A 6,042-nucleotide genomic window follows, 5' to 3' on the forward strand; every position below is an offset into this window, starting at 1 on the left:
TGTCAGAAAGGCAAAATATGGCCAGCATTATCCATTTGCTTTTTTGGATTTACGGGGTGAATAGCACTTTCTTTACATAAGCATCTGATCTCAGGTTTTTCATTACAAGAACATTGAGATTTCAGTTTGAAGACACTCTGAAATCCAAAGAGTAGCATACCCCAACCACCCTCTAAGCTACCGACCTGTAGCTTGTTTGTACAGGCAGGAGGAGTCACTTCTCCACTTTAGAAGGCTAAATGTTTGTGGGAGGTCTTAGAATTGCTTTGCCTCATTTACTGGGAAAAATCAGATCTAGGAAGTGGCCTTTAGGGACACTTTTAATGTGAAAAATTACAACACTAGTACACAAGTCAAGTCTTAACACATTTAACATTTGCTTATTGAAAGCAATGTCATAAAGTCAAATAAGATTAAACAAGGTTTACTCCTTTCCCTCACAAGAACATAATAATTATGGAAGGGAAACTTAATAAGAAATTTTAAAAAGGTAACACAATTTTTCCTTTTAGTAGTCCTTGGGTAGTTATGACAGAATAGGTTCCACTTTTTTGTTTATTTCTTTGAACAGGGACTTTGGTCCAAAGTTTTGTTTTGTTTTTAACATCTGTTCCTGCCTCCCCCTCTCTCAGATCGGCTTCCTCCATGGCCACCACCTCTTGGTGCTCTGCAGCTTGAACTGCTGTAGGAATCACGTGGAGGAGGGTACCGCCTTTCCATAGAAGGGGGAAGCCAACCTGATCAGGACCACTTGAATAGAGATTACTTTCTTGTCTGCCAACCTGATCAGGACCACTTGAATAGAGATCACTTCGGCTGCTTGAGTAACTGTCTCGACTGCCACCATATCCATCATGTGAGCTTCTATAATCATCATAGTAACTACTTCCACCATAAGATGGTGGGGGCCCTCGTGTAGGTGGAGCACTATGTGAGATACCATAACTCTCATATGAATCTCTGTAGGAACCTCCACTTGCATGATCTGAGTAGTCACGATCAGGACCATAGCCATCTCCAACACTATAGCCTCTTGATGGGTAGACATCATGTGACCTGGAATGACCAAAATCACGGTAAGTATAATCTCTTTGTGGCGGTGCATAATCTCTTGTATCACGAGAACCTGGGTAGTCTCTGCTTGAATAGCTGTCTTTAGTAGAATATCCATCATCTCTTGGGGACAAATACACATCTCTACGAGAGGGCAGGAGTTCCCTTCGAGGTGGGCCTCCATAACTATCTTTTCTGCATGACACAGGAGCTCTTCCTCCCATTCCACTGCTGCTGCGAACTGGTCCTAAAGCGGCAGATCTTTTAGGAGGAGTACTACCACAAAGTCTTCTTTTTACTGGAAGTAGTCCCCTGGAAGAACTCATGTTAAAATTCATGGATAGCCACAATCATCCATGTGCCCTCCACGTGAGGGAGGTCCCCTGGTTCCACCACTTCCTCCTCTTCCGCCTCTAAGACCTCTTGGAAGGCCTCTGCTTCTTAGAGGTGGAGGTGGTCCACGTCTACCACTTTCAAATGATAGTTTAGTGGCTTGTTCTACCTTGATGGCTTTTCCATCTAAGGACTTTCCATTAGTGTCTCTGGCTGTATCCTTAGCATCTGCTGGGCTCTCAAAGATGACAAAAGCAAATCCTTTTGATTTGTTGGTTTCGCGATCTTTCATCTATAGAACTTCCACTATTAGTCAATATTTGCCAAATACTGCTTCAAGGGCTTTTTCATTTGTTTCTGTATTGAGGCCACCAATAAAAAGCTTTCCTGGAAGATCTACTTCAACCATTTTTCCCCCTGGTGAGAGTCGGAGGAGTGACGACCATTCCAAGTTCCTATGACCCACTGGCAGGGGCTTTGTAGCAGCTCAGCACGAGGGAGGGCCGCTGGTTCTGAGAACGGAAGAGGGAAGCCACTAGCACTACTGCACAACTATTTTGTATTTCTGCAGCAGGACTTGGGATTTAACTTTTGCCATAGGACAGAATGGATAATATTAGAGAAGAGGAATGTGTATGCAACAAACTCAACTGTGATATTAATAGGAAGGAGACTGACCTGAGAAAATTGCATAGTAAACATGCTATTTGTGTAAAATATACTTAAAATCCATATAAAATCTATACAGTCTCCCTGGATGTGATACATAAAGATATAGTAAGAATGCATGCCGAGTTGAAACCAGCTAAACTGGAATGAATTTGTGTTTGGAGGAGAGAGACATAATATACCATGGACTTAAGAAGAGCCAGGCTGTTGCTGAAGGAGACACATATGGTATCTATTGTATGTGTCACTTCTTATTTCCCCTGAGTAAGATTAAATAATTGTATGTTTTGCTCTTCAAAAATCTTCTCTGGCTGTTCTTTTTTTCCTGGTGCAATTGGCCAGCATATTCTGATCCACAGAAAGAGGAAGGCAGGGGGCCGGGAGAGTGGGCATTTCTTCCTCTCCTCTGCCTTCTAGGCACAGGTGAATGGCTTTGAAATCATGTGCCATGAAGTCATAACAATCACTAAGCTAGATATGTTTTTCAGGAAATATGTATGTAATGGCAGCTTCTTATGCTGCTGGTTTTTATACAAAGCTGTGCACTTCGGGAACCATTTTGCTCTCACACTTGTCATGTGTTCAGCTACAAACAGTCCACCTTAATTTTCAAAGTGAACAATTTGAAGTTTTAAAATAGGGAAAGTTAGGGGCATCTAGGTAAGTCAGTTGGTTAAGCATCTGCCTTTGGCTCAGGTCACCATCTCAGGGTCCTGAGATAGAGTCCTGCATGGGGGCTCCCTCTCAGCGGGGAGTCTGCTTCTCCCTCTTCCTCCGCCCCTCCCCCCACTTGTGTTCTCTCTTGCTAGCTCTGCTTTCTTTCAAAAATACTTTAATAATCTTAAAAGGGAGGCCTGGGTGGCTCAGCGGTTAACTGCATCTGCCTTCGGCTCAGGTCGAGATCCTGGGGTCCCAGGATCAAGTCCCAGATTGGGTTCCCTGCATGGTGCCTGCTTCTCCCTCTACATATGTCTCTGCCTCTCTTTCTGTGTCTCCCATGAATAAATAAAATCTTTAAAAAAATACCTTAATATTTTTTAAAATAAGGGAAGCTAAAAAATAAAACTGAAATGAGAAGTCAGTGAGATTTCATTAAATATATTTGGACATTATAGTTTATCACAGCACCAAATATTTGAGTTGCATCCTGTGGGAACCAGTAAATATAATCAGTGATCTTGATATGATGACATCATATTGCCAAAAATTTTAGGATCATAGCAAATTATCTTACCTTTTAAAATGTGAATTTTCAGGAAGAATTTTGAGTCTAGTGAATGGCACGGATCTGAGAATTCTTCTACTAAATGGTAGTGACAATTCACCTTGAGGTTTTGATATGCCCTCTAGGTTTCGTGAGTTCTAGCATCCAGTCAACCTTCCAAATGCTATCCTTTTGTGATGAACTTGATCTTGTCTGTGAGCCGGGGGCAGCAAATTAACACAACAGAATTTTATTCAGCTTGGTTGCGATAATGGAAATAAGTACCCCTGGCAAAAGTTTCAGAGAAGGGAGCATTCTCACATATTGCCACTAGATGTGTGGATTGCCCCAACTTGTTCTGCACAGCAGTGTGGTAGTATCTCGTACACTAACATAACTCATATGCCCCTGATAGTGAAGAAGCAGGCCACCAAAGGAAGCAAGCAGAAAGCAACTTGTTTCTCTCCCCTCAGTGGCTTTTCAAGCCTCTGGTATGATTTTTTTTTTCCTTCTCCCTAACTAAAATTTCAGGCAGTTTACATAACTTTTTCTGCCATTAAAAAAAAAAAAAGTTTCTGGTCACTTTTATTCACAACGTTTAAAATGTTCAGTCCTGTGTAAAAGTTAGAACTCTGGATTTTATGCAAAGCTTCTCCCTTCATGGGGCAGATGCTATAGAGGGAAAGGAGGGGCTGGCTGGCTTCTCCTCTGCTTCCCTCATGCCTCTACTCCTGGCCCAGGCAGGAGGTAGGGAAGAGGAGGCAAGGATGAGGAGGCCGGGAGAGGTAGTGCTTGTCTAGTACTTGCTGTTAAAAAGTGAGGATGGATGTGCTTTGGACTTGGTAGATCCTCAGAGCTAACATTTCTTTTCCCACAGAACACTTTCCTCAAGGTTTGACCACCCGGAACCTCCAGCTGTGACTCTGCAATGTGCAAAGTGCCACTTGCAAGGGCTACTTTTAATGTCTCTCCCTGCCCGGGTGGTCCACGTTTGCTCCCAGTTTGTAGATTCCCATTGCTCCACAGGCACCTCTTGAGCAGGATTCATAATTGCTCAAGGCTGCCTCTGTCCTATGCACCATATCTGTCCACGAGCCACACCTCACACTTTCTTGTCCCTGCTGTCAGTGGAAACGAAGTGCAGGGCAGAGGCAGCTTTTTGCTTTGCTATTTTAGGTGACTGCAGTCACCCTTTTGACTCCAGAATTATTTGGGGGCAAGAGTCATAAACCAGTTCATCATGACCTTAAACTCCAGGGGACACACATAGAGTTCTCACAGTGGTCTCCTGAAACCCCTCACTATCTTGGGATGAGGAGGACACACCCTGCACTGCTGCCTTGGGGTGACATGAAGGATGGTGCCACAGCTGTCCAAGAACCCTCTCCAGAGAAAGTGTCTCTCAGCCCCTGCCTCTCTTACCCATGCTTCTGGCTCTTAAGTAGGTGTTGGCCAAAAGGCTTCCAAACCAGCTTTGACCCCACCCTTGCAAGCCCCGCCCATATGTTGGTATGTGGAATGTGAAATCTTTTTCTCAGATTCTTGGGACCGCTGGTTAAAACTGAGCCATGTTTTACATCTTGTTAATTGACATTCCCTTTGACTTAGCGCTTTTTGGAAATCTATTCTATAGATGTGGAAGTACTGGCATTCAAAGATATTTATAGGAGTAGTGTTTGTGGTGGAAGAAAAAAAGAGGGAGAAAGAGAGGGTGGAAGGATGAAGGAAAGAGAACCTAACTCTCCATCTGTAAAGGAACGGAATGCTTGAATAAATCACATATGTATGCACAATGGAATATTATGTATCCATTAAAAATAATGAGTTATACCTTATCTGTTAACTGAAGGGAAGTATATTCTATAATATTTGTGGGGTATAAAGGAGATTGCAAAGTGATTTGTGGGGTATAAAGGAGATTGCAAAGTGATTGCAAAGCGTTTAGTGTGTTCTATTTTTTTTAAAGATTTTATTTATTTATTCATGAGAGAGAGAGAGGCAGAGACATAGGCAGAGGGAGAGACAGGCTCCCTGCAGGGAGCCCGATGCGGAACTCGATCCCAGTACCCCAGGATCATGACTTGAGCCAAAGGCAGACGCTCAACCACTGAGTGTGTTCTATTTTTGAAGAAACCCTACTTGTTTGTGTATGTCTGTGAGTGTAGAGGAGGGTGGGAAAGGGCAAGCCCACATTATTAATACTGGGCATCTCAGTGGGTGACGATGACAGCAAGAGTCAGGGGAGCTTCATCATTTCGAAAATATATTGTGAAATTGTTGTGCATATTATAGCAAGCATATGTATTCTGGCAATTAAAGAATAATATTATAATATTATAAAGAAAAATAAAGGAACTAAAAAGAAATAGGAAGAACAAACTGATACAACTATAAAAAGAAAACACCCAGAAAATGTTACGAGTTCTAAAAAATCTTCGAGGAACAGATCATTCCCACGTTATAAAAGCTATTTGCAGAGCCTAGGAAAAATGGAAACCTTCCAACTTAATTTTCAGAGGCTACATTTACCAAGATAACAGAACCGAAAAAGAAAAGTAGGCTGATTATTCATGCAAAAATCTAAAACATTAGCAAATTGAATCAGCATATTTAAAGGATAAGGCAAGATGGTCAGGTCAGGTCAAATTATCCTAGTAACACACGTAGCTTAACATTAGTAAATGTGTTAGTATAACTTACAACCTTAACAGAGTAAAGGAAGAAACCATAGATGCTGATAAATAATTTGATAAAATTCAGCAGTAATTTCTAATTTTTTAAAA

The 6,042-nt window shown here is 42.0% G+C and overlaps 1 pseudogene; it reads right to left on the reverse strand.

The window, feature by feature from the left end:
- Nucleotides 1–600: 600 nt before the first annotated feature.
- LOC112918529 (RNA-binding motif protein, X chromosome-like) lies at nt 601–1,795 on the reverse strand (annotated as a pseudogene).
- Between the last annotated feature and the right edge of the window lie 4,247 nt (nt 1,796–6,042).

This window comes from Vulpes vulpes, chromosome 9, assembly GCF_048418805.1.
Source record: "Vulpes vulpes isolate BD-2025 chromosome 9, VulVul3, whole genome shotgun sequence".
NCBI lineage: Eukaryota > Metazoa > Chordata > Mammalia > Carnivora > Canidae > Vulpes > Vulpes vulpes.